Consider the following 11,199-nt stretch of genomic DNA (forward strand, 5'->3'; position numbering starts at 1 on the left):
TTGGTATTGATCTTCACCGATCCATTTCTGAGCATTTTTACTGTAAAGGAGTCTTTATTTAATTCTTTTTTCATTAAAGTGTCGTAAAATGATTGGTATTCAATCACATTTTCGACGATAATCGGGGGTGGAAGGGGTTCCTTTTTGGACTTTTGTTTGGCAACTTCACAACAAGTAACTTCTTTCATGGGGGAAGGGGAGGTGTTTAGTTTCCTTTTCTTTCTGCTTTTTTGTCGCACCCATTCCGTTTCTTTAGCCAGTTCTTCTTCGTCCGTCTCATACTGGATAGGTTCAGCGGCTGCCGCATCCCTTTGTGTTAAGGGTTGATTTTGCTCGAGCTGAGCTATCCGTTCCTTTAGTTCATGGACAATAGTTTCCAGGTCTGAGCATCGGGCTCTTTCCTTTTTCAATTCAGCTATTAATAAGTGGGTTTTAATTTCACTGACAATTGGAGATGCCATGATAAATTTAAAATAATTAAAATTATAAAATCAAAACCTTGCCTTAATTCATTACACAGTAACAATTAGGTCAACGATTCATCGTAGCGCGACCGCAGCGCTGCGTCAGCGCGTTGCACTTTTTCGATTACAATAATAAATACGCGTCGTTTCTAACCGAAATGGAAACTGATTATAAATAATAAAGACATTTGTCGTGCTAAATCTCGTTCGAAACTCGATATCCGCTAATTAAAACATTTACAACGGGCGTAGACGCAGGACGGATAACGAACCCTTTCCCTTTAGTTTGACGATCCCGACTTCACATCACTTTCTATAACAACCTGTTCCAACCGTCATTAGTTTTTATTATTAACTTTTACTGTATAACTTGTAGGACAAGTAACCGCCCTGGAAAGTAAAACCCTTGCCGCCCGCCCAAAATACTTGCTTAACTATTTGGTGAAGAACAATATCTTTAGCACAATATATGACATTATTGTGCTAAAGATATGAAGAAGGATCAAAATTGATTGCAACGTTGTTAATTTTAACATATTAAGTTGAGTCAAAACAACTTTCTACGTGTCTGGATGAACTTACGTTCATTACGTAAATTTCTGTGCCATGCATATGAATGAAGCTTTGAAATTGGCGAACAAGTGTTTTATTTGTCAATAATTGGCATATAGCCGGATTCTTGAAGAAATTTTTAACGTTTCACAACTATATGGGCAAAGGCAACTCCTTTGCCAATAGACAATGCCAGAGGGCTCGCGAATGCCGTGACAGCCTATTAATTTATACAGTCTTTTCTTGTAGTACAATAAGTCGAATTTCTTCGGAAATAATTCAGTGAGTTGAATATAGTGGCTATAAAAACGCTCAGTTGTGTATCGTCTTAGTTGAGGTGATACGGGTGGAACTACGTATTCTTCCTCGACTTCCGATGATTAAACGAAGGTATTTACCGCACTACTATGTGAAACCAGCTACCCACTAAAGTATTTCCGAACAAATTCGACTTAGGGTCCTTTTCCAACTCTTACAAGACCGGCAGCGCGCTTGCGAGACTCCCTTTAACCTCCTATAATATTAAAAAAACTGGTTTAAGCGACAATTCGTAAACCACGAATCAATAAAATTATGCTTAATCTATATCGCACATTATAGGGCATATTTGAACTATACGGTAGGTAAATATTGTGCATTAACTTTTAAAGAGTCACTAATAATTATGTTGGAATTCAACGCAAATCAACGCCAAAATCTACGTATTGAAGCTCGCGCTTTCTATGGCCCGTTTGAAGAATCATTGCATACAATTACGCACACATACAAAATATTAGCAGACCGTTATGTATCTATTTCAGATCACGCACGCATACAAATTAACATCGAAACCTGTGAATGAACTACTGTATTCGAAATGGAGAAACCATAGCAATTTAGTTATTTTCCACACATCTAGATTTAAATAGTTCCATAATTGATTAGATAGATACCAATCGAATCATGTTTATTATTTCGTTAGTATCGAAATGTATTTTATTAATCAATACAAAAATATTCTGTGATAAAAACTTTGATGGATGATTAAGTATTTTATGATATAGAATTACTGATACTTTGTTGTTCACTTCATCGAAGTATCGACGGAGTCAAATGTAAAAAAAGCTTATTACGGTTACACGCTTAGCGTTGCTTAATACAAATATTTTTGCATCGCACAATAATCCGTTGTTGAAATTCTCTACTTACAAAGGTCGACGACCTGTCGTTACCGAGTACGTTTCGGGAAAACCAACGAGCACCATTTACGTGGACCATTACATCAAGAGGCATTAAAGGTCTCCTCAGCCACGTCTGCCTGTATGTACGACATAAGCTCAGAAATGAATAAAACTATTGTGGAAGAGGTAACATCAATCACACAATAACATGGACAAAATAGACGAATTTTGCGGACAAAGTCACAAGTGAAACTTAATAAATTTATTATTATTAGGTACGGTAAAAACCCCAATAGATGATCATGTACCAGTATATGATCACTCCATATATTTGTATATCTATATTCTCACTATTTAGCACATGCTTATAGTAATATGAATAAATAAAAAATCTGTGTTTACTGCACAAGACAGAATTGCCTTCAAAGGTTCTAATATGTAACTAAACATCAACCAATAGCGTGAATTGTTTCTCGATCGCCTTTTCTTACTCTCTCTCAATCGCTCTCTCCCTTTTCTTCGACAATAACCCTGCACATCTTCGTGACGTTCTGTAAAAATTATAACCACATGCGCCTAAAGAAATTTCACTTCAAAGAAACTTACGCTCTCACAGGTCAATGTTTAGTCCGTGTAATAATTATAAGTTACTTTATAATTATTCCAAAACCGAAGATTATAAATAAAAACATGTTCTACAGGGTTTTTGCTATTACAGCAAAACATGGTCCGTGTAATTACTTCAAATCTTTGCAAAAAAGTCATTTAAAAACATTTAGTCATCGTTGGTGTTCAAAAACGTTTCGTGTGCAATACGACAAACGGATGTGTTAAGGTCATTATTATAATTGATTTAATATAAGTACGTATAACTCCGATCCCAATTTTTTTTTAATTAAAATTGTCCATTTGTACGAAATAAAATAAAAGTCTGGTTCGTATAGTACTTGTATACTACATTTCAGCCCACCCTTTTTTCATACGCCCAAAAAGACTTACAGAACTTACACCAGATTATTAACTTTATTTGGTTTATATTGAATATCGAATATATGTGTAAAGAGCGACGACATTGCATTATATCCGTCGCCAAAAATGGATTGTCTTCGTAGGGTTTGGTTATTGGGACGTAGATCGGAGATCGATTGACTGTCACGGTCTGATCTCAGATTGTTTTCATTCTGATATTGGGGATTCATTATTGGGTTCGGGCGTAAGACACGTTTTACTCAAATCGTATTTTACACGAAATGAACTTCGAACCAAACGTAATCAATCTGTCATTATGGCATCTTACAATTCCTGTGAACCATGTCCAATAAAGTATGTACCCTGTGGTGTATAGACATTTGTATTTGAATTAAGACAAATTATTTAAATACATATTTTATTATATCATATTGAGAAACGAAAATTGGAAAAGTCAAGCCTATAAGAATATACATCTAAAGTCCAAAGGCCTAGGGACGCTGTAAAATTAGAAACATGAGGATCGATCCTTGTTCTTTTAAAGCATTCAATAAAATATTTTAATATCTTAAGATATTTGTGGAAATTATTAAAAGGTTTTAATTGTGGGAAATATAAATAATGTCATTTATTTATAGCCTTTAGAAATTTCTCTCTATGGTCTGTTTTAAAAATTTGAAGTTTTGTCACATATATATAAGTGATAAGTTCCCGAGGCATTTACTTACATATATTATTAACGTATTCAGGGCTGATTAAAAACGATATACATTTTAACAAAATTGTGAAGCATTAAAATGCGGCAAACGCTTTGCATAACTCAGTGAGCGTGAAAATTTGCATCTGGAGGTGCTAAATATACAGTAATTAGAACAAGGTTCAGATTGCGACATACTATGAGAAATTATACTAACTGACCAAATTAAATGTAATTTAGAATTTTTATGATATTTTAATATCATATTTAGTAAACGAAGTATCGAAATTACAGGGTTTCATAAATATTTTTTGTAATGAAAAGTCCCGTATGCCTACAATATGGGCGGATCAAACCCTGGCATTGTTAATAAAATACCGTGCCATTTTAACATTAAAAGTCTAACTTAATATTTATTTTATTTGTACTATTAGTTTGTGAAGCCTGCTTGTTTTATAAGCATCACATATTACATACTTTTCATTATACAGGATGTACTAACAAGCAATTGAATAGCATTACGGCCTTATGTACGATTGGAATGCGAGATAGTAATGCAGTGTGTGCACTTTTTTATCTCGAACGGCAATGAGAAGTTCGTTTGAATACCAAACATTCTTGTTTCATACTAAATCACTTCCATTGACTAGCTTTAGCTGTCCTTATCTTTATGGGACAAACATTAAGTTAATTTAAGTTTTTATATGTATGTCTGTAGGTTTATGGCAAATGTGATAGCGTGTTACAGCGACATCAGCCGCCCATGGACACGGGGTTAGCGGGCATGTTACCGACCTTTCAAGGAGATGGCTCGCTAGAAGGTGGTTAAAAATTATTTAATCAATTACCATCTAACATTCGCAATATTGGAGTGTTTGACAAATTCAAAAAGGCAGTAAAGATGCATGTTAGAACGAACACAGTTGACTGAAATTAAGACGGCTTATGGCGACGTGTATCTCGCTCGTATATATACATATTAATATAAAGTTTCTCATGTAAATAAAATATTTTTTTTGTAATGAGAAATAAAGGTCTTTTAACATTAAACATTAACTATATTATATATATATATATATATATATATATATATATATATATATATATATATATATTCACGAAACTCCTTGGTGTGCGAAATATAAATTCCCCTAATTAATGACTCTAACCTTCAAAATTTAACAAATGAATCAAGGTAATTTATCAAGAATGAGAGGAATTTCAAACATTTGAAACCAGTATCATATGACGTCAAGTAGTTATGGCCCATCGGACCTTATTAAGCGAAATACAAACAAATATTAAAAAACAAGTTGGCGCCAGTCGGCGAAAACAATATCGTTAATCGTTTTTTTATTTTAAATAAAAATCTATCATTAGAATTCAAAATAGCTTTATCGCTTTAAAATTGTGCGAATTGTTTACACCAATAAATCTATGTTTTTCCTTTTGATTTTTTCGTTATTCAAATATGAAATTGATGCTTTGATTATATTAAAAAATTAATCAGTGGCGCTACAAGCTGTTTTAATCTGTGCCTCGGATGTCTGTATCTGTTTTATAATCATTTGTCAATCTAATAGGCAAGTAGGTGAACACGCCGTCGAACTGATCTTGTCACTGCATTTAAATATAACTAGTCAATATTCACTAACAAAAAATATTTTGTATAAAAACAATACCATTTAAAAATTCATAACAAAGAGTTCACCTAGGCTTTACGGGGAGGTCACAACCGCCTGGACCTGTGCCCTTGCGTTAACCCCGTCCGTAAGATCTTCGTAGGTACATTTACACAAACGTTACCCTCGATGAAAAAGCTCTCAGGATTAAATACATAACAATTAAGTATAATGGACTTGTTGGACCATAAATAATTATATGATTATTGATATAACGCTGAAGTAATCAGGTCTCTTAAAAACCTAGAGTTCACGACATTTTACTCATATGTAATATTTGATCTGAACTTTCGAACCACGTAATTACTGGTGTCATTTGAGCTAACATCACTTATATAATCATTATATTACCTACCTACGCACACATTACTAACTTCCTTAGAAATGTTTCTAACAAAGAAAGATTTTCTATAATAAAAATAATATTTTGCTGAGGCCTCCCATAAAATGCGCTATACTTATATACTATCAATACTATAAGCTGTACTGAAAGTGATGTACTACAAGGCTCTGGGCTGACTTGTTTTAGAAGCGCCGAGACTGTTAAATTCAAACAAATAAAAATAAATGTAAAATCTTGGTGTTTTGTTCTAATAGACAAGTGGATCAGACATCTGTGACTTACATATGTCGACTTAGTAGTAAGGCATGACGGTTTTCTCACGATATTATCCTTAACCGTTTTTGTAGTGTTTAATGAGTTAAATGCGCATATAAAACTGAAAGTCTAAGTGCGCAGGAGTTTGAACTTACACTCTTAGGAATGGGCACACCTCTTAAAACCACACACAAGTGGCCACTGATCAATATCACAAACTCTCCCCTTAATAGTGTAAAAAAAAGAATATTTGTTTATTATAATTCTAGGTAGCATTGAACTCAAATCACAGCTTAGCCTCAATAAAATACGATAAGGTATACCCAAATAACATCAAAATTGATTGCATAATTTAATTCAGCAGACGCCGGTCGACCGGCGCCTGCGCATCGCAACCCGGATCCTTGAACTGATTTTAATCTTTGTCACCTACAGACTAATCTCTTAAAATGATATATATACAGAAAAATATATGTTTCAGTAAATAACGGTTAAGTTTAAAATCTGAAATCAAAGATGAAATTCGGATTTCGTACAAACCTGGAACAAATCCAGGTGGTACTATAGAAGGGATAACTTTAAGTACTCATAACGGACGAGAATACATGGTGAATGTCATGAAAATTGAAGAAGCAAGAAAGCTGTAGTCTGAACTGTAGCAATAGATCCAAGGTCTCTGCATACAACTTCGCAAAAAATGCGTGATGATATAAATAAATATTTGCAATTATACAATATTTTGCTCGCTCTATTTTATCTCTCCCGTTTGTCCTTGTTGAACACCATGTCCATACGGTGCATGAGTGTCGATAGACTTAAGGAAAATAGTTATTAAATAGATCAATCTTGTGTAGTAAAGACTATTTATATACTTTTAATCCTAGCGGCCAGTTATATAATCCCGGCGCAATAGAAAATAAAATAACCCAGAATATCGCAATTTAAACTTTAGAAATAAAATATAGTTATTTTTTGTTATGTTAGCGTGATTGCGCAGTTACCTAAACACCATGACTTGGTCAACATCTGTATTCTTTATCGATTTACGCAACACAATTGTAATACTTTTCCTCATTCCACAAAGATTTAACACTTTTGATAACCGTTGTCTTTTTTTTAACTTGGGACAAATGACTTAAAAATCATTAAGTCTCTATTATGTATTCTTAAAAAGGGTATTTTTATATTTTTTTTAATCGCTGTGAACTGTAACTCTTCTACATATATTTAAATGTATACCCCTTCTTTGGCTTATATATACTTGTATTTTAAATTATACACCCGTAATATGTAATACGGGGTAAATTCATAATTAGATAATTATCATATACAATTACGAACCTTTATGTATGATGAATATAATTATAAGCCCCGTATATGAATCTTATAATGAAAGACTCAACATTTGGTTTCAAAATACATTGAAAATCTTAACTGAAAAAAAATTACGAATTTAAGTTGGGTTCAATTCTTTGTTGCCTAAAGGTTTCCAGACTTCTAGAAGATTGTTCACAGCAAGGATACAAAGGCACCTAATACCTTGGCTTGAGAATAGTAGGCATAACAGCAGACTCCTCTAGTATTAAATTTTCATAACAGTTTTTTATACGTATTAACAAATATTTCAATTAATCAGTCGGATTATAACAAAAAGCGGGAAATCACGCGTGCGTCGAGGTGGCCACGGTTTAGCGCCATCGTGTCGTGGAATGCGGTATGACGCCTCACCAAAAACACGGCACCAATAAAATAATACTGGGATTAAAGTAAAAAATATCTGATATCCGTGCGTATACCTTGACCGTAACCCACACATACTTTGATGTGAGTCCTACCCTAATTCCTCATATTGAAATCGAGATGTTTTTTAAGCAGAACTGCAGCCACCTGATGTTCTGCTATTGAATGAGACGCCGCCTATCAAATGTCACGCCAGATGCTTATTTAGCCGCTTGTACGAACCAATGTTATATATTCCGAAACTCCGTGATTTTAACATATATAGACTAACATATTTTCACTCCAGTATATCTCTAAGTTCAGTGTGCTTCTTGGCAAAGGCCTCCTGTAACCATTTCCACCGTTCCCTACTTTGCAACCGCCTCAAAAATCCAGGTATTAATACGAACAACTCCTCTGAACACTCTCAATGGTAAAAAAGTTTCACAAACATAATCTTAATATATATGACAAAGTTTGTTCGAACTTATACCTCTAGAACGGCTATACCGAGTATCATGATATTGACACAAAAACAAAATATTACATAAACACCAAATTCCAATACAAAATAGATTTCTTACATGTAAGGCTATACGAAGTCGTACGGTCAGCTTGTCAAAACATAAAACACAGCTATAACAACGAAAAGGTACTCAATCAATATTTGCTTAGACCATTACGTGTTCAATACAATTTCGATGTAAATATCGCGCCACCATTAAGACAATTTTCGGTATTGAGTCATCTTCCTTAAAATGACTTAAAACCGAAAAACACTTTTCTTAGATTTAGAGCATTCACATTAAACGTCTGTCGGTAAGACTATTTCACGTGTAATGTTAGAAAAATGCAAAAACAACAAAAACCGCCGCTAACAAATACAAATCATACTTTTAGTTTTTGGTTATTTATTTATATTCAATTTTTTTATTTTTCTCTAGATTAAGGTTCTATATACAAATATTCCAAATACTTCTTTTCGTTATGCACTTCTTGCACTCATAATTTTTTTTCTTTTCTTACTAAAGTTGCCTGGATGAGATCGCTTGTTCGCGATAAGGCCGCCCGTAGCATCCCTTGTATTTTTTATGTATTGTGTTAATTGTACTTCTTTGCAACGAAGTGTGAATAAATAAATAAAATATAAAAACTAATGCTACTTCTGCATTATCTTCAAAAAACTTGTTAATTTTCTATTCATAATAAATTTCATAGACGTGAGACGTTCGCTCGGTTTCTATTCAATTAACTAGATGAAATAAATTCAATAAATTAACGTATAGTTTCAAAAGATGAAACAGAGAAATGCAATGCTTATGTTAAAAATTCAGAGTACCAATATTATAGGTATATCTACACCTTCTGTGTCGCAATATAACAATAATAATACATTAATCATTATTTAAGTAATATTCTAAGAAACAATAAAATGCATTCTCTAAACATAAGACGCAGCAATAACATATGGGAACATATTACGATTGTCAATTATTATTTCTCACTAAACTAAATTTTCATTACGTAACAAGTATAACCAGTTCCATTGTAAACAAAAAAACGCATCGGTGCGATAACCTCATCACCACATTGTGGGGCAATCCCAACCGCATTCCGCTCAAATTGGTACATCAGATCCGGGATTATTCTAGAGCTTTTTGTTCAGCACACGATAAGTTAAGTTGCAAATGAAAAAATATTTGTGTACACATATTGAATACTTTCAAGAGTTTAGAATTAAAGTTATAATACAGACATACTTGATCTATTATATAGAGTGAACATCATAATCTAGAATGAAATATATAATCGTAGAACACTGCGGGTAACACAACAAAATTATATGTTATAATTTATTAAATAACAATCAATAGGGTGAGCCGAGAATATTTTGTCATGGCAGCATGACACCCATTTTTTGTGGGAGCGTTGCCGGCCTTTGAGGTAGGAGTATACTAACTTTGAATAGGTTGAGTTTGTTATCATAGATAAATTAATATTAATCTCTTCAATGAGCCGCTGTTTTAGTAAATAAGTTTGCTAACCTGGCTTTCAAAGCCAGATACAAATTAATAGGAACAATTGTTATATTATTACACGCATTTTGAGGTTATATAAACACACAAACACAAGCAAAGACATAAGCGAGTGCTTGTTGAATTTCGTATGGAGTTATGCAAATCGACTCCGCGACCTTTGGAGGACGACTGGTGTCGATGACATTCAAAATAATCCAGTCCTGTGAGATCGAAGAATTTTTTAATTGGAAAACGTCTGTATTTTCAATTTGGAAATCAGTGTTTTTATTTACTTAAACTAAGTTACCAATACATATTACTCCAATGCGGTAACTTACATTTATATCAAGCACAAAACAATACATACTCATAGAATCAAAACAACAAAATTAAACAGTTCAACTAGGTATTTACAAAAAGATTAACAATTTTTTACAGTATAGGAATATATCTTTTTTTATAGAACAAAGGGCAAACGGGCCGGAGGCTTACCTGATGTTAAGTAATACCGGGGCCCATGGAGTTGCAAATACTTTAATTTAATATAATATTATTACATTTCATTTAATTTACGACTTTGAACACTAAAGATTTTTTTCACAATATCACAATCCTCAAATATAATCGAAGAATAGAATAAAAATTCGACTGAAATTCTATGGCGCAGTCATCGATTCAAATAGCAGTGTATATATGAAAAAATAAGCTTATCAAAAGAATAAACTTATTTAAATAATGTATAAAGGATTACAGATGAAATTTAAATCCTATATTCTTTTAAAGTTAAATAATGACTACATATTCCCGAAATATTAAAAATTAATTAAATTTCTTACCATTGATCTTGGTCAGAAGTAATATAAATAGCTCATTCACTGTGAGTAAACTAAATGACTAATGAAATCAAAAATAATTTGTTCTACTTACTGAAAACTAAAATTAGTCAACGCAAGGACGGAGACGAATCACGTCTATATCTGAAGAATATGTCTCAATTATTCAAGAAACTGAAAATTCCATAAGTTTTAAGAAAATAATGCAATTTTGAGGAATGTTAAAAATAACTCTACTACGGATGCCTTTCAAGGACACATAAGTCGTTGACACGGAACAAATGAATCAGGGCGATCGGACGATAATATTAAAATCAAAATATTAAAAAAAATATTATTTCCGAACACGGGAAACAATATAACATCAATAACTATTTATAGAAATATTACAAATATTGTATCAGCTCCGTAAAGGCAACCGTTACTCAAATAAAATCCTTATCTGTAGCACCAGGATCTAATGATCCTGTGTGCGTCGCGCGGCCGTAGATGTTTATTTGTGTGCGT

The 11,199-nt window shown here is 33.0% G+C and overlaps 1 protein-coding gene across 2 annotated transcripts in view; it reads right to left on the reverse strand.

The window, feature by feature from the left end:
* LOC110994378 (N-alpha-acetyltransferase 15, NatA auxiliary subunit) overlaps positions 1–11,199 on the reverse strand; it is an 84,476-nt gene that overhangs the window by 55,064 nt on the left and 18,213 nt on the right. The window lies entirely within an intron of this gene.

The sequence above is a fragment of the Pieris rapae genome, chromosome 16, assembly GCF_905147795.1.
Source record: "Pieris rapae chromosome 16, ilPieRapa1.1, whole genome shotgun sequence".
Lineage (NCBI taxonomy): Eukaryota > Metazoa > Arthropoda > Insecta > Lepidoptera > Pieridae > Pieris > Pieris rapae.